The sequence below is a fragment of the Eurosta solidaginis genome, chromosome X (genome assembly GCF_040869045.1).
Source record: "Eurosta solidaginis isolate ZX-2024a chromosome X, ASM4086904v1, whole genome shotgun sequence".
Lineage (NCBI taxonomy): Eukaryota > Metazoa > Arthropoda > Insecta > Diptera > Tephritidae > Eurosta > Eurosta solidaginis.
The window spans coordinates 164,047,213-164,066,446 of record NC_090324.1 but is presented as its reverse complement, the minus strand read 5'-3'; the positions used below and the strand labels follow the sequence as shown (position 1 = coordinate 164,066,446).

Here is a 19,234-nt window from a genome sequence, read left to right as displayed (position 1 = left end):
TCTCTTTAGCCTCACCCTGGGTCTTTTGTATCAAGTGGTATAATCTCTCTACCCGGGTGAGTCGCTTATTTAAAATATATATGGCCGTAAAGAGGTCTCTGAATGTAGGCCAGGATAAGTAATCTCCCTTGAACACATCAGTGTCACACGGAGGTAGACGCATATTTGTATCCCTTTCGTGCTGTTCTTCGGGCTTAGGGTCGGGTTTGTTGAATGTGGCCTGTCGCGTTGATATGTTTGACATGCAACGCAAGTAGACTGCATAAGCACTTTTGTGTTTTATCTTAACAGCTGATATATTTTTTCCCTCTAGAGTGTCCCCAGCTAATATCTCATCATGGGCTGTTTTTGCTTTTTTCCACTTTGCCTTTAACTCTTCTTGCTGGATAGCCAGAGTATACTTGGTATGCTCGGAGTCGGGTGTGGAGTTGAAGTCAGCTTCAAACTCTATGACTTCATCAGCCACCCTGATGTAACTTTCCATCGCTTTCGACATGGTATCAGTACTGAGATTAAGGGCAAAATGGATCTAACTTGTTACTAGGGTAGTTCACGAAGGCACGTTCAGCTTAAGATAGGACGATGTAGCTAGTGGGTATATGCCCAATATAATGGATTGCCGCCAAGGGGGTAAACACGCAAATTTTCCTCTGTGTATATTGCCTTTAATAATTATTAATTTTTTTTTTTTTTCTCAGCTGATTGTGCTTTTATGCGAACACTCTTGTCACCCAACTCACCGCAGTGTTAGAGTTGTGTATACAAGAAAATTAGATTAAGTGACTTTGATTTAATGGTAGTAACGCTGGTTTACGTCAGAACCTAAAGAATTGGTTCAATTTATTACACTTAAGTGTTTAGTGTTTCTAAAATATTGGCAGTGACTTGTGATAAAGTGCGTTTAAGTGTTGTTGCAAAGAAATTGCCACACTACAGTGAAAAAGTGGGGTTATGTTGAATTTGTGCAGCTGGCTGCAATATTACTCGAAAATATGCGCTACAGCAAACAAAATACTAAATCAAAAGACTTTATGTAAATCTGTGTGACTTAATTGCCACACATACGTAAAATTATTTGGTTTTTATTTAATAAAATCGCGATATTGGTACGCCGGGAAGTTAGTATAAGTAAATTACCGACTTGTGCAAAAAACAAACAAAAAAATTGAACTCAAACCACGTACCTTTGTGACTTTGTTTGACCGCTCGTTTTTGTTTGGTGGTGCTTGTCGCTTTTGAAACGCTCAGGTGGTGCCAACTGCTAACTTTTGAAACGCTTTTGTGTGGTGCCAACTGCTTACTTTTGAAACGCTTTTGTGTGGTGCAGCTAACTGCTAGCTTTTGAAACGCTTTTGGTTATATTGATGGTTACTTTTGAAACGCTCAGGTGGTGCTAACTGCTAACTTTTGAAACGCTTTTGTGTCGTGCAGCTAACTGCTAGCTTTTGAAACGCTTTTGGTTATATTGATGGTTACTTTTGAAACGCTCAGGTGGTGCTAACTGCTAACTTTTGAAACGCTTTTGTGTGGTGCAGCTAACTGCTAGCTTTTGAAACGCTTTTGGTTATATTGATGTTTACTTTTGAAACGCTCAGGTGTGCTGTGTTTATCCAGTCGGCCGCTGGTAATTCAATCGTGTCTGTAATTATTCCGGCGTAGTAGGACCATGTAAAAACCTCTTGGGGCTTCGATAGCTCAAGTGAGTTCCCAAGGGGTTTTTGCGCTCGTTGTAAAAGAGAAAAAAAGGAAAAGAACACACAGCGGATTAAACTCGAGAATTTAACAATTTAATTATTTGCACTTTCAAAGCTAACTCACAATATATACAAAAGCTAATCCAGTTTAATTAATTATATATATATATATATTAAATTATGCAAACAGAAGAAAATCTTACCTAGAACAGGGCTGATGGCTGCAGTGATCGCGGAGCTTTCCAAAAAAGAAGTGAAAGAGTTTCTTTCTTGTAAAACGCGTTCACCCTTCAATTCCGTCGAAAAGCGGTTTTGAGGGGTAATTGAACGAAAGTTAAATTGGAAAGTTAAATTGGAAAGTCGCGCACCAACACGTACACATACGCCTGCACGGACATATATATAGTCGTTGGTGTTAGTGCGCGAAAGTAGATAGAAGCAAACACAAATAGTTTACATTAGGCTGGGTCACTATTGGCAGTGCTCATTCTTGGGTTTAGCTTGGTGGCCTAAACACATATCGTACAAACACATTCTAGAGTCACCCCTGGCCCACCCTAATGACGATATCTCGAAAACGCGTCCACCTATAGACCTCATGCCCACTCCCTCTTAAAATGCTCAGTAGCACCTTTCGTTTGATACCCATATCGTACAAACATTCTAGAGTCACCCTTGGTCCACCTTTATGGCGATATCTCGAAAAGGCGTCCACCTATAGAACTAAGGATTACTCCCTTTTAAAATACTCATTACCATCTTTCATTTGATACCCATATCATACAAACACATTCTAGAGTCACCCCTGGCCCACCCTAATGGCGACATTTCGAAAAGGCGTCCACCTATAGACCTAATGCCCACTCCCTCTTAAGATGCTCCGTAACACTTTTCGTTTGATACCCATATCGTACAAACATTCTAGAGTCACCCCTGGCCCACCCTAATGGCGATATCTAGAAAAGGCGTCCTCCTATAGACCTAATGACCACTCCCTCTTAAAATGCTCAGTAACACCTTTCATTTGATTCCCATATCGTACAAACAAATTCTAGAGACACCCCTGGTCCACCTTTATGGCGATATCTCGAAACGGCGTCCACCTATGGGACTAAGGATCACTCCTTTTCAAAATACTCATTAACAGCTTTCATTTGATACCCATATCGTACAAACATATTCTAGAGTCACCGCTGGTCCACCTTTATGGCGATTTCTCGAAAAGCGTTCACCTATAGAACTAAAGCCCATTCCCTTTTAAAATACTCATTACCACCTTTCATTTGCTACCCATATCTTACAAACACATTCTAGAGTCACCCCTGGTCCACCTTAATGGCGATATCTCGAAAAGGCGTCCACCGATAGACCTAAGGCCCACTCCCTCTTAAAATGCTTAGTAACACCTTTCATTTGATACCCATATCGTACAAACAAATTCTAGAGTCAGCCCTGGTTCACCTTTATGGCGATATCCCTAAATGGCGTCCATCCATAGAACTATGGCCTACTCTCTCTTAAAATACTCTTTAATACCTTCCATTTGATACACATGTCATACAACCACATTCCAGGGTTACCCTAGGTTCATTTTCCTACATGGTGATTTTCCTTATTTTGTCTCCATAGCTCTCAACTGAGTATGTAATGTTCGGTTACACCCGAACTTAGCCTTCCTTACTTGTTTTCTTATAAATTTAAATCTTTATCCTAGTAAAGCCTAAAGAAGAATGTGGCAAGACTGATCACCTTGCCAAATTCTTCTTTTCTAAAGGGGGATGATGTAGTGTCATGTAGTGCCAGCCAACTAAAAACTAAAATAGCTGGCATCACCCCCACATGCAACCATGCCTGTATGCACTTGGCATTACTGGGTGAAAGAGTCGAATGACGGAGAGAATTCTGAATGGCTAAATCTCCCGTTATTCAACTCTATCACGCCATCGCATCATGCAATTTTACCGCTATGCACTTTTGGCATATCGGCAGGGCTGCTTTGAGGCGTCAACAGTTTTCAGTTTGAGTTGAGTTTGGATTGAGCCGGCACGCAGCCAACAACGCGACTTTTGTAAAAGCGCGCTCGGGTTTGATGAACAAAAAATGTGTGTACTACAAAAGAATATTTGTAGCGCAACTAAAACGAAAGTGTACATATTTTAAAGAAAACTAAAGAGACTAAATCAAACAAAGCCAAACTTAAATAAACTAATTTAAAAAAAAATGGTTTTTTTTTTATTGTTGTGTGTATGCGTGCGTGTGGCTGTATGCTAAAATAAGTGGCATTCAAAATGCCGCTTTACATGGTCAACACAAATTATGCTTGACTTAATTACGAAACCCAGATTCGTGATTTTACTAACAGTTTGTAAAGCAGTATTACCAATACATATAGTAAGATTTAGTACATCGACGACCTTTTTCTTAGAAATAGGTAATACAACAAATTTATTAGCAGTAAGTCAAAGACCATTACTATTGGCTCAGTACTGCTTGAATGATAGGTCACTATTTACATCGACACATATTGTGCTTAATTTCGTGAAACTAACAGATAAATACATTAGTATATCATCTGCATACGCATGCATGCCCATGTGTTCACACACTCAAAAAATGTCGGTTATAAAAATATTAAATAATAAGGGCCCTTGGACATCCGACACTTTACTTTCTGTGTTGACAAATTGAACTCTTCCAGTTAAGTAACTTTCAATTAACATCATGGCGCTTGTATAAAATCACTCTCATAGCACTGTATTTATTAACAAGAGGGCACTAATGTTTAATTAAGTAGATATATAATAGTTTTCTTTTATTTCATATGTAGTTCAATGTAATTACAAAATAATAATTTATTTAATTTATTTAAATTAAAAAGAATGAAGAACTGCGCGACGGCGGACGAGCGGTAGTATTTAAAAGCGATCGATTGGGTAGCGAACGGGCTGGTAGTTGTTGATAAACTAAAAAAAAACATTATGCGCGGTGGTGATCGGAAAGCACTGCTGTGAAGTGCTGCTTGAATTTGGACGCAATGGCCGGGTGTTGCCAGACGGAGGGGGCGGACTTAGTCCGAAAACTAGATCATGTCTTTAACATGCTCCCCCCCCCTTTTTTTTTTGCACCTCCGTAGATATTCGGGTCCTGTAAAGATAAGAAAAGGAAACAATATTCGTATTTTCCAGGCATGGGTGAGGGTAGCTTATATATCGTTTCAGATTGCTAGGGGCATGAAAGCTGAGGGTACCAGAGGTAAGGGTAGCACTGCTAGGTAGTTGGTAGCACACACAATTTGGCAATATTTCGGGTTAAATCTCCAACTTGAATATTGCGTTTAAGGCATTTCCATTTGTACCGCTTGTGGAGCTCCTTGAGATACTCGTTCTTCCATCGTGTGCTGAAATGGTGGCGAAGCACTTTTAGTTTCTGCCATTTATTGACTAGGGTGAGATGCTCTGCAGTTGGCTGCGGCAATGATAAGAGTGGCGTGCCACGTAAGAAATGCCCTGGGGTTAGGACTAGGGGATCCATTGGATCCTCGGACATAGGGGGGAGCGTTCAGGAGTTGAGGACCGCCTCAATGTGTACTAAGAGGTAAGTGAGCTCTTCGAAGGAGGACTTCTGGTATCCTGCTACCTTCGTAAAGTGTATATTGAGACATTTCACGGCCGCTTCCAAGAGACCACCCATGTGTGAAGCGTATGGTGGGATGAATTTCCATGAGAATCCGTGAGTTGCATATTTCTCTCCCTTTGTAATCCGTGTTGTGCGCCAACGAACGTCTTTCCGTTGTCAGAAAATATCTGATGGGGTAGGCCACGGCGGCCAGTGAATCGGCTAAAGGCTGCGTTGAAGGCGTTCGTGGTGAGATCAGAGCACACTTCTAAATGAACAGCCTTTGTGGAAAAACAGACGAACACACAATCATACGCTTTTACATACGAAGCTCGGCGAAGGGGAGAAGTTTTTACCATAAATGGTCCATCAAAGTCGACTCCTGTTGTGTGGAAGTGTAGGCAATATGTTGACCTCTCGGGTGGCAAGGCTGCCATTATCTGCGGTTTCACCTGCTGTTTGTAGATGGTGCAGGTTTTGCAGTGGAAGATGAGCTTTTTGACCTTTTGCTTCAAACGTGGCATGTAGTACTGTTGCTGTTGAATGAAGGAAGTCCAACAGAAGAGAACAAAATCGAGAGTTTTCGGGTATGATAATTGGGTGCCGCTCATTAAAGCTACATGTGACATAGGCTAATCTTCCGGAAACTCGCATGGGGTTTAATGTCAGAAGGGTGTTCTTTTTGGGTAAGGGTCCTGCCGTTTGAAGCAGCTCTATCGTATATCCATAATAATTCCGTTGACTTTGAATAATTAATTTTGATTTTGGCATCATTCTCTTCGGCGTGGGTGTGGTTGAGCGTGGCTGGAACTTCCAGTTTCCCTGCTTTCCGGATAAACCGCAACACATGAGCCACGACTCTAAGCGCTCGAGAAGACGATGAAAATCGGTCGAGTATATCTCTCTGCATGGTGTATAATACCTCCTCATGTCGTTGTTCGGGGGGAGCTGGGTTTTGAGATATATCCTTTGGCCACGAAGTTGATGGCCTGATAAGCCAATTAGGTCCTTCCCACCATAATGGACATTCGACTAAGTCCTGAGGCTTGCAGCCTCGAGTGCCCAAATTCGCTGGGTTATCGTTGCTGGAGACATGTCACCAACTGGCCGCGTTAACGTTTTTAATAATTTCGGATGTCCTGTTGGCGACGTACGTTTTCCAGGTATGGGGTGATTTTTCTAACCATGCCAGTACGATGGCAGAATCGCACCAGAGAACGAGTTCGTTTTGGGGTATATTCAGCTCACTTCGCAGCAGTTTGACTAATTTGGAGAGTAAGACTGCTGCAAAGAGTTCCAACCGTGGAAGACTCACGGTTTTAAGGGGTACTACTTTGCTTTAAGCAGCTAGCAAATAGGATGAAAAACTATTTTCATCGGTTTGTACCCGTAAGAATATATAGGCACAAAATGTTTTTTCCGAAGCATCTGAAAATCCATGCAGCTGGATGAGTTTATCGGGGGAATACTGTACCCACCTACGGATTTTAATTTCTCTGATGTGGGGTAAATTTTCATAAATTGAGGTCCATTTTTTGGAGAGCCCCGGGCTTCACGTCTTCGTCTCAATCCGTTCCTTCCATCCAGAGTTGTTGCAGCAACATTTTCGCAAGAATCATTATTGGCGATAGCCATCCTGCGGGGTCAAACAGTTTCGCAACTGCTGATAAAATCTGCTTTTTGTAGTCGTGTTTTCTGCTGATGGTGGATCATACGTATAGGTGAAGGCGTCGGTTAGCGCATTCCACTGCATTCCAAGGGTTTTCGTGGAACTCGAATCGTGAGATTTAAGAAAATCGACGTCTAGCAAATCAGGGTCGAGAACGGGGTTTAAAATTTCAGGGTGATTTGCCGACATCTTTCTCAAAGGGAACCCTGCCGATTTTAAGGCTTCGATAACTTGAGTCGTGGAGTTCAAAATGGACTGTATATTATGACCGCCTGACAAAATATCGTCAACATATACATCGTTTAATACAATTTTTTTGTCGAGCGGATATTCGTCTTGTCGATTCGATGAAAATCTTTATCTTCTTCATGGATGAGTATTTGGCGATACATTTTCTCAATATCGCCGTTAAAAACAAACTTATAAAGTCGCCATTTAAGTAGAACGAGCATTAAATCATTTTGTAGTATGGAGTTTGTATGGAGGACGTCGTTAAACGAGTCTCCAGAATGTGGCATTTTTGATGCGTTGAAGACGACTCGAACTTTTGTGGTTTTGCTGTCGGGTTTTATGACAGCATGATGGGGTGCATAAAATGATAGATATTTACCATCTTTAATTATCTCTTGTGGTGTGATGGTAGCGTGCTCCGCCTATCACACCGTATGCCCTGGGTTCAACTCCCGCGCAAAGCAACATCAAAATTTTAGAAATAATGTTTTTCAATTATAAGAAAATTTTTCTAAGCGGGGTCGCCCCTCGGCAGTGTTTGGCAAGCGCTCCGGGTGTATTTCTGCCATGAAAAGCTCTCAGTGAAAACTCATCTGCCTTGCAGATGCCGTTCGGAGTCGGCATAAAACATGTAGGTCCCGTCCGGCCAATTTGTAGGGAAAATCAAGAGGAGCACGACGCAAACTGGAAGAGAAGCTCGGCCTTAGATCTCTTCGGAGGTTATTGCGCCTTACATTTTTTTTTTTTTTTTTTAATTATCTCTTGTTGGGAGGCGGGTTCCATATGATCCATGGTTAAATATTCATTAAGGACTTCAAAACATTTGTCTCTTAATTCGGTTTTCTTTCGAGGGTTTGTTCGATGCTGATATACTGCTATTGTGCTGCGGGTCGTGAATGACCGAGTACCAGATTTGCTGGAAATTCCGATTTGAACGGCAGTTTGACTCTGTAGCGTCCACCTTCTTCGCGAATTGTGGTCGTCCGGTAGAGTGCTTAACAGTATTCATCATCAGCCGATCGTTGTTGCGTTTGGTGAACTTCTTCCTGTCCCAAAATTATCTCAAAAGTTGATTGAGGGGGTTATCGGTGCATTCCGTGATATGAGTGCTGAACGTTGATACCTTTTCAGCTACAGGGCCGCTTAATATCCAGCCGAATATGGTGTTTTCGGCAAGTAATATTCCACTCACATTCCGTTTGAGCCCTTCGGTGAGGATTTGCGGGGTGATATCGCTGCCGATTATCACATCGATTTTCGATGGTATCGAATACTGTGGATCGGCTAACGGTAATCGGGACAGTTCTTCGAGATCGTTGCTTGAAACTCTGACTGTGGGCAAGAACTTAGTTAGTTTCGGCAAAATTATTGCTTGTGCGTCTATCATTTGGGTTAAGTCGGCTGAACAGAATGTTATCTGGCAGACTTTATTGGCATTTTTCACAACCGTTGCGCCCATTCCAGATATCTGGTGGAGAGACTCTTTTGTGGGTAGACCAAGAAGCTTTTTTATACGGGATGATACACAAGTTTTTTGTGAACCTTGATCTATTAGGGCACGAATTTTTCGAAATTCGCCAGCATAGTATACTGATACTACTGCTGTTGGTAGTAGGGTGGTTCCATGATTACTCGAAAAGAGTGTAGAAACTGGGCTTTTGTCCTGAGGCTGTTGGGAGGTAGTGGCCCTTGCGGCTGCTTTCGATGTTGAAGGCCGCTCGTCGCCCGTTCTCCTAGGGGTGCCGAATTGGGCATTTTGGGCTCTGGGGTTTGGTTGTGATTGTTGGGGTTTGGGCTGCAAATGCAGTAGCGAATGATGACGGTTTTGGCAATATACGCACGTGGAACTACTTTTGCATTAGTTCTTGGAGTGTGACGTTGATAAACAGTTTTAACAGTAACTAGTTTCTCTCACAAATTTTATTCGGTCCGATACCGATAAATTCCTAACCCTGACGCAAGATTTGACTGCGTGGTATTGATTGCATAATATACACGAAGCCATTTTATTGAACTCCGTGTGATATGCGTTGGTTCTATTGTTATTAGATTGGGTCGAGTTTTGATTCACCATTCGTGGTGCAAAACTCGAAAATTGGGGTTTCGTCTTGCCTGGTCTATAGGTACTTAATCTCTCTACTACCTCGTATCTGCTGGTAAAAAATGTATTCATTTCATCAAAAGTGGGAGTTCTTTTCGGGAGCTGTGGGATTGTTCCCATAGTGAAAGGCTTTCACTTGGCAGCTTAGATGAGCAGAGGTAAACGAGGATCGGGTCCCAGTCCGTTGTCGGGATTCCTTGGGTATTAAGGGTAGACATGCAATTGTTGATAGTGGTCTGCATCTTTTGGACTTGTTCTCCGTTTTCCGCGAATATTGTGGGCAGGTTGAAAAGCGTCTTCAGTTAGTTGTCGACGAGTATCCTTTTGTTTTCGTACCTAGATCTGAGCGCTTCCCAGGCAAGCTCGAAATTATCATCGCTCAGTGGGTATTGTTTTACAATAAGTCCTGCTTGACCTTTCGTTTTCAGGCCTAGGTTGTATAGTTTTTGAGCGGGTGATAATTTAGGGTGGTTTTTATAGACTGTCGTGAACTTATCTCTGAAGGATGGTCAGTCTTCGTATCCACCATGGAAGACTTCGGTGTCACATGCTGGTAATTTCAAATAACAACCATTTGAGTTTGAATCATTTGTAGGGTGGGCGGGTATTTGTTGTTGGCTGGTGCTAGGAGTGTTGAAAAGCTGTAAGGTTTCTATAATTTCTGTTTTGCATGGTGATAAGTTTCCATGCATTTCGCGAATTTTTGCTAAACCGAGCCGCTAACATCTGTGTAATTTTCGGAATAACTTACTCCTCGATGGGACTTTAGCACCTTTGCTCATACTTTATCTAGGTCTTCTAATTTGACCTTAAGCATACACTCTAATAAATCGGTAGCTTGGGAGGGTGATCATCTTGAGCAGTAAACCTGTAATTGGTTACCGTCATATATAAATTCCTGCAGGCATTGGTCTGCAGTGGTCAATTTTTGGGTTTCGTTCGTCGATTTTGGCATTATAAATTAATTTAATTTATCAAAGAGGGGAGCTTTTATTAAGCTGTGAAAATAGAAAGAAAGCCTAATGTACGCTTGATTCTTTATACGGGCTTGTCTCAGCACTTCTGAGTACAAGTGATATGGGTATATATATGTAAATGGGTGTTCACTGGGGTTATTTTTTCTGAGTACAAGTGATATGTGTATATACGTATGTATGTATATGTGTAATATATTTTCCGGTAAAACGGTGGTGTACCAACAATACCTTTTTGTTTGCGAATGCCAATGCACTTCATCTATTGACAAAGCATATGCCAATATATTACCGATCATCTGCTTTTGTTGCTTTCTTCTCTTATATAGTTACCTATGGCCATGCACCTTCTTTGTTGAGGGTGGGTTTTTAGCTTAAGCAAAAAGATATACAAAGAGCGTGTGGGTGTTATGGGTGCATATATTTTAGATTTTTTATGCAAAATAATCTTGGGTGCACCGGTAAAATAAACTTTAGGAATAATGGCAAAAATTTGGCAAAGTTCGTTGCTATGGGCTTATTGTAAAATATATTTTATGTAATATATGTATATAAGGGTAAAATGGCAGCGGTGAATTTCACGCGGGAAAAATATGTAGCTCGGGTAATATTACCGAACTAAGTGGGTATATACATATTGTGACGAATATTACCATCTCTATTAAATAAAGGCACAACAACATTTAAGCAAGCTACATAAACACATTAATCATCATGTACACACATACATACAAGCAGCAGAGAGATGCTCACAAACGCATATCATCATCAGGTACTACTTCGCTCACATATACACACGCCAATGGTTAAAAAAAAATAAAAAAAAAAAAAATGGTTACACACTACAAATACACGCGCGTATGGCTGGTGACTAGGTAGAGGATTCTAGAAGAAGAAACGTCTAGACATTTGGGCAGAGAGTATATAAGCAGCAGCAGCTGAGTAGTTCGTAATCAGTTTGATTTAAGCACGCTATTGGTTATGAAGTTAAGTGCTATTGTGAAGTACTTTCAAAGAAGTCTAATAAAGACCATTTTTGAATATTGAATATTGGAGTTATTTATTCAACAATTAAGCGATTCGAACGTTAGCAGAAGATTTGGAATAAGCGGAATTTCACTAAATTTGTTACAATTGGTGTCAGAACAGGAATTTTTGAATAAATTCCGAAGACTTAAGAGAAAAACGAAACATCGCAGACAGTTACGAGCACAGACTTGAACACGATTTTGGCTGCAATATATGCTCAAACATCGACAGTAGCATCTCAACTGGAATCCCAGAAGACATATATGGCATCCCAACTAGAATCGCAGGAGACACGTATAGCACCTCAACTGGAAGAACAGAAGACATATAAGGCATCCCAACAGGAGTCACAGGAGGCATGCATTTCAGATATGTCGACACAGATTACATCAAAGATGGAAGCACAACTGAAAGAACAAGAGACACGCATAACAGTACATCTCGAAGCGCAAGAGGCGCGTATATCATCAAAACTCGAAGAGCGTATGGACGAGAAAATAACGCAGTTTGAGGAAAAAATCGAGGCCGAGGTGGATGCTTTGAGAGGTCGTATAAAGGAGTTGCAACTAAAACGCCCAGCTGTTTCAGGAAGCAATACGAAGGTAAAAACTCCATCTTCTGACGGCTCTGTTCCTTTTCAGGTATTTAAGCTTCAATTTGAGAAGACATCAGCAGTGAATAATTGGAATGCGGATGATAAAGTTGCTGCACTGTTCGTGGCATTGAAAGGGCGTGCAGCTGAAATCTTACAGACAATTCCAGAGTACGAACGGAAGAGCTATGAAGCATTGATGGCTGCTGTAGGACGAAGGTACGGACGCGAACACAGGAAACTGTTCTATCAAATAGAATTGCAAACCTTAACCAAAAGGCGAATGAGACTTTGCAGGAATTTTCTTCGGATGTTGAAAGATTGGCTCATCTCGCAAATGCAGACGCACCCGTGGAATACACTGAGAGGGTAAAGATTCAGAGTTTTATAAATGGTATAGGGGACGTCGAAACGAAGCGAGCTACATACGCAAACCCAAAGCAAACATTTTCTGAAACAGTATCCCATGCACTGACTCAGGAAACTGCCTCACTTTTGAGTAAACCAGCACACAAAGCCCATCGCGTGGAAGTGGAAAGACCAGAGTGGGTAGACGCAATTTTGGAAGCATTGAAGGGAACACAACAGAAGAATAATGATGCAGTCAAATGCTTTAAGTGTTGAAAGCCAAGGCACATTGCACGTTATTGCAGCACCAACAATGTGGCTAGTCGTAAACGCAGAGCTGAAGGAGGTGAGTAAATCTCCAAGTCCACCCAATCGTTAAACTAAAGTGAGTCAGCCGCAAGGGGTGACAGCTGGCTCCCGAAATTGAATGCCCCATAATCTCTATCTCCCAAATTGGAAGAAGGTCAAGCAATCTTACTGTCAGAGGACATTTGGATGGAAAGGAACGTTTACTGACTGTAGATACGGGTGCATTTCATTCCATCATTCGATCAGAATTAGTCAACAAGAAGATAAGACCATTGCTTGGAGCATGATTACGTACAGCCACGGGAGAGGACACCCAGGTAATTGGAGAAGTAGCATGTGTAGTAGCAATTGGGAACGTCACGTTACTACACAATTTTATATTGGCAGAGATTGTTGATGAAATCATAATGGAAGTGGACTTCTTAATCGACCAAGGCATCAAGATCGATATGCAAAGCAAGACGATGCGATATAAGAACATGGATATGCCACTTAATTTCGGCTACGAGAGACGATACAGCAGTAAACGAGTGCTGGTGGAAGAGAGTCAGCAAATACCACCAAAATCCGAAGCAGTCATCTGGGCAAAGGTTGATGGAGGTTATGGGATAAACAAATTGTGGGTTGTTGAAGCAACAAACAAATCAACGCCGAATGTAATTGTAGAAAAAACCCTGGCTATGACAAAACAAGATGGACGTATTCCGGTAAGAGTACTCAATGAGTTCAAGTCACCACTCAAACTGACCAAAGGAAGTAGTTATTAACTGTGAACAGCTCCAGGAACACGTTTCTACTAGTAATACTGATCTTTCAAATAACATCGCGGCATGGACGGAGGTGCTAGAGGAAGCCTATCAGCGTAAGGCAATACAACTGCTCCTAAAAAACGCGGACATATTTGACCAAGATGGCTCCAAACCAGGCCGCACCAACGTTGTGAAATATCAAATTGACACTGGAGATGCGAGGCCGATTCATCAAGCTCTTCGTAGTGTTCCACTGGCGAAGCGGGAAGTTGTGAGTCAAATCGTACAAGAAATGAGCGACAGCGGCGTCATCGAACCATCAGCTAGTCCATGGAGCTCACCGGTGGTATTTGTGAAGAAGAAGGATGGAAAAAATGAGGTTTTGCGTGGACTACCGCAAGTTGAACGACGTTACGAAAAAGGATAGCTACCCATTGCCAAGAGTTGACGATACTCTGGACTCGCTATCTGGTATGAAATGGTCTTTCACACTGGACTTGAAAAGCGGTTACTGGCAAGTTGAGGTGTTATAGCAGACGGGGAGAATGTTATACGCACTATTCAAGACAAAGAAAAACAAGAAATACGAAGAAGTAATTTTACAAAACTTATACACGAGCATCTTATTAGGAATAAAATTTCTGCTAGGGATAAATTTATAAACAAAACGGTACTCGCCACAAAAACATTTCTGAAAAAGAATAAAGATATACTGATTCTAAATACAGATAAGGGCAATGTAACGGTAGCGTTGGAAAAAGCCGAATATGATAGAAAGATGCAAACGATTGTTACATATAGAGTGTTAAAACGAGACCCTACTAGTAAATTACAAGAGAAGAGCAATGCGTTAGTTCAAAAAATGCTTGATAACGGTGTTATCAATGAAATAGAAAAACAACGACTTTTAAGCAAAACTGCCAACCCACCTAGAATTTACGGTTTGCCTAAAATTCACAAAGAAGGGGCGCCACTTCGACCTATTTGTTCCTTTATTTGCTCACCGTCGTATGAATTATGCAAAAATGTTGTTAACATATTGGAAAATATAACTAAATCGTCTAAATTTAATGTTAAAGATGCGATTGAATTCAAACGAAAAATAAATAATACCTATATCTATGATGATGAGATTCTAGTGTCTTTTGATGTAGTGTCCTTATTCACGAGCATTCCAGTAGACTTGGCATTAAAGATAATATCCTCAAAATGGAATGAATTAAAAGACCATACAAAGTTAACGCAAGAGCTGTTTTTAAACATAGTTAAATTTTGCATAATGGAAAATCGTGACTTTAAATATAATGAAAAAATATATGAGCAACGGTCAGGAATGCCTATGGGATCACCAGCATCAACTGTCGTAGCGGATATAGCCATGGAGGAACTACTATCCAAATTCATGATAGAAACTGCCAACAAACAGCGCTTATTAACTAAGAACGTTGACGACTTGTTCGCGATTGTTAGGACACAAGATGTCGACAAAATGCTCAACGATCTTAACAACTTCAATAAATCAATTCAATTTACAATAGAAACGGAAAAAGATGGAGAGCTACCCTACCTAGATACTCTTATTATCAGAAAGAATAACAAATTGTTGATTGACTGGTATAAAAAGCCCACGGCTTCTGGAAGACTTATTAATTTTATTTTCAAAACATGACAAAAAAACAATTATAAAAACCGCAAGCAATTTCATTAGAAGAGTTCTCTCGATGAGCGACACGATTTTTCACGAAAAGAATATTGACGAAATAAAAGTAACCTTGAAAAAGAATGACTTCCCTATGACCACCATAAATCAATTACTTCGAACATACTTTACCGAAAATAAGGAGAGAACTTATAAACACACGCTAAGAAAACTCTACAGCAATACAAAGGATAGAATTCCCAAACAAGAGAAGTCTGATGTAGTTTACAGGATTCCGTGTAATGGTGACGGGTCCCACTTATGCGAAAAGGTATATGTGGGGACAACAAAAATGAAACTCAAGACGAGGATTTCCCCTCACAGGTCAAATGTGAAATTAAGAAGCAGTTTTTCGGACAATAAGACGGCATTGTCATCACATTGCAAAGATACCGGGCATTATCCCGATTTCTATAATGTATCCATCTTACACGAGGAGAAAAATTACGGCAAAAGATATACTTTAGAAATGCTGCACATAACGAACACCCCTAATGGCACGAAAATGAATTATAAAATAGACACTGCCCTACTAGACAGCTGACAATCAGATGATTGATCATCTGTCAGGAAGTTCTGTAGGAAAGTCACATCAGGGCGCAGTACGAATATCTCATCAGGTTTGCTATAGCAGTATGACAAACCTGATGGGTTTGGCTGTATACGTGTGACTTCAGACATGATGTAAACATTTGTCATGGCGGAGGCATCATGCCGGATGTGAACATTTGTCAGAGCGGAGGCATCATGCCGGATGTAAACATTCGTCAGAGCGGAGGCATCATGCCGGATGTAAACAATTGTCAGGGCGGAAGCATCATGCCTGATGTAAACATTAGTCAGGGCGGAACCATCAAACATGATGTAAACATTAGTCAGGGCGGAGCCATCAAACCGGATGTGCAAATCAATCACAGAGGATGCATCATAATAAATAAAACATATACAGATGTTGTTCGGCCTGAGTGCGTCGTAAACCGGCAATGGGAATGGCGCACACGGGTCGATCTCGGGTTTATGGGTTTCTCGAAATGAAATAAAGAAACACAAGAGGATTTGCCTCGTTATAAAATATTATTTAATTAGAAAGTAAAAGGAAAATATACAATTGGTATAATGTTACCTTAATGTCGCAAAAATGACGATGGTGATCCGGGGCGTTGTGAACTGCTTGGCGGTCGATCATAAAAGAGGCCGGTTGTGCCGTTGAGGACAACCGCTAAGCCGCGAAAAGGTCCTCTGGTATTAAGGAGGGGAAAAAAAGCCACACACACAACAGCCCCCACATATACGTGCATGGGTGCTGACAACCTGCACACACACATGCATGCGTATGAAACGCATGCATGTGCATGCATGCACACAAATGCGGCGTGAGTGTGGGTGGCTGGAAATCTTATTAAAACGTTAGGGAGGGGCGCCGTCAATCAAGTAAAAGTTAGGCCTTGGGCCTAAACATGCCGCCCCCCTTGCGGTACGCAACATCACAGTCCGCCAAGGATCACCGACCGTGAAGAAGAGAAGAAAAAAAATAAAAAACTTATAACTAATTATATCTAACTTAACATAAACCCTGGTCAGTCCGCCGGCTTGGCGGCACGCAAGATGGTCTGCGCAATGGGTGAGCTTGGTTGCTGATGCCTCTGTCATTCGGCACTTTTCCCGTTATGATTCAAGGCCTAAGCCAGGTTTGCCTAGAGCTAGGGATTGCGAAAAGAAGTAAGAAGATATACGTGTTCATATTTCTTGCCATTTATTACAAATTCATTGGAAATCCTATGCTTGTGAATTTTGTATGAAGAAAATTCAATAAAAAAGGAACGTATTGTAATGATACAAGATTTTAAACGCACACCTCTTGCGACTGTGTACAGCAGAAATTCAATAAAATAAAAAGGATACAAAGTGTAAAAATTCATGTATTTCGGTCGTTACCGAACATTTGCTGTTAGGCCTTCGCTGTGCCCGAGAGTACCCAACCGAAGATGGTACTCTGAGCTAACAAAGGGCCAAACGTGGTGGGCAGAATCCCTGGGAGTATTATCTCGGCATATACATCTGTGCCTAGGACGAGGCGGATCGGGGCGGATGAGTAGAACTGCGGATCCGCCAGACGAAGATGCGCGTACGGGGCTGCGATGGCACTGTCGATGCTGGTTGTGGGTGTCGTGCGCCGAAAATTGGCTACGACCGCAGCATGGGTCGCAATCCTTCTGTTCTGTCCGTGTCTTCCTCGGATACGCAGCAGACATCCTGCTTGCCCGCCAATGTTGCTGGTAGGAAGTTGGAGCTCCTGGGCGAGCTCATCCGCAATCACTGTGGTGGGGGAGCATCCGTCGATTAAGGCGCGAACGAGGTGTAGCCGCCCCCCTGCTTCTATTTTCACGACCGCGGTGGGGGTGATCGCTACCGTCGGTATCATGGTGGCGGTGGCAGCTGAATGCGGGGCTAGGAGCCCTGCCCGGAAGGCGGACACGGTGGTGAGCTGCAGCGAGTTGGATCCGTGACTGCGATCTCGTGGTTGATGATGGGTGTGATGTCGTTGTTGCAGGCGAAGAGGCCTTGTCTCCGCTCTGCGCTCGCGCGGTGGTTGTCTTCGTTGAGGGGCCTTAGTTTGCCGGCGAAGAGACCGAGTCTCCGCTCGGCCGTCACGAACATGGCGCTGGACGGTAGATGGGTTGTGCTGGAGCCGCTTCCGTTCGTGCTGCAAAAGCGGTCGATACGATTTGGCTGCTGGTGTTGTGTTTGGGCGAAGAGACCGAGTCTCCGCTCCGGTTCGGTGGATTCGAGCTGGACGAAGAGGCCCAGTCTCCGTTCCAGCATCTGACGCATATAACGAGATGGAGTCGTCAATCCGCTCACGGGGTGATTCCAGCTCCTCCTCAACTTGTACACTCCATGGCTTGGAGCGGGCTTCGTGGAGTAGCTGTTCCTCTTCATCAATCGAGGAAATGTGAAGCATCGTGTGATGTTTTTCGCCGCATTTTTTACATCGGCCTTGGCTTGGGCATGCGTTAGAGCGGTGGTCCAGAGCCAAGCAATTTCCACAGCAGCTCCCGCGGATCGCTAAGTAAAGACGCTCCTCGGGTTTTTTGGCCCGAAAGATGGGGCACAGGCGTATGGGATGTTGCTTAAAACAAGCGCGGCATTCCGACGTATAACGCATGACGTTCTTGGCAGCGTTTCGTTTTAAAGCGGCAAAACGACCCATTTTCCTGAAAGGAGTGAAATAGGTTTCAATGGGTCGGGTCATTGTCAAAGTGCATGGGCGAGTGGTCCCTAGTTGTATTAGTGGGGATTTGGGAAATTTTATTAACGCGCGCATAAGGGGAAACATCTGTCGCTGCAAAAAAAAAATATTCATATGTGGCTTGCATTATGTGCATGGCCTCTTTCCCCGCACGTTATGTGCCTGGGTCTTTAGTGCCTTATTTTGTTTATTTTGTGTCACCCGGCAGCGTTTTAGTTGGCCACGTGCACACTAGTGCTGCAGAAAATGAGCATTTACGATTTTCGGTTCACACATTCTGGTGCCGAACCGGGTAGAAAGTGTATAGCGTGGGTTCTTTTGAGTCGCTGTTATTTGTGTTGTTGGTGCTAAAACCCAACAACTTCCCTGCCCGCCACAAAAAAAATGTTTGGACAGCAAAATTGTATGCGATGTTAAGAAAAAAATAAAAAAATGTTCGTTTTGGATGAGGAGAATCATTTGTAGAATGTGTCATTTTTCTCTTTTTGTATTACCTTTCGGTAATTTATGAGAGTTGTTTATTCAATTTTTTTTTCCAAGTACGCTTCTAGTCCGGTTTAATTGATGGCCTTTAGCAAATGGCACGGTTCCCGAAGGGTATTTGGCTCCGGTACCGATTTTTCGAAAACGGGTTCTTCGGTACCCGTTTGCATCATTTTATGCATCCCTAATATAATGTAGATTTAAAAACTCGGCATGTATGTACATACGTTGGTATAAGTATATGGGCAGTCAGTGCCCGTACTTTACCGCATTGGTAGTTTGACATACCTTTTTGGCCCATTTTTCATTTTCTACTACTACCGCTACCAAAACCCAGATTCTACCAATATTTCAGTATTTTCGCACTGAAAACGTATACTGTATACTGCGATAATTTTAAAGTATTGAATTGCAGAGCCCACCCAACTACCATTAGGGGGCGATACTGATCAAATCAATAATTTTTGAAAAAATTTGTGCAGAACTTAAAC

General features: G+C 42.2%; 1 protein-coding gene across 1 annotated transcript in view; it reads right to left on the bottom strand.

Moving 5' to 3' along the window:
- CaMKI (Calcium/calmodulin-dependent protein kinase I) overlaps positions 1–19,234 on the bottom strand; it is a 1,042,346-nt gene that overhangs the window by 44,041 nt on the left and 979,071 nt on the right. The window lies entirely within an intron of this gene.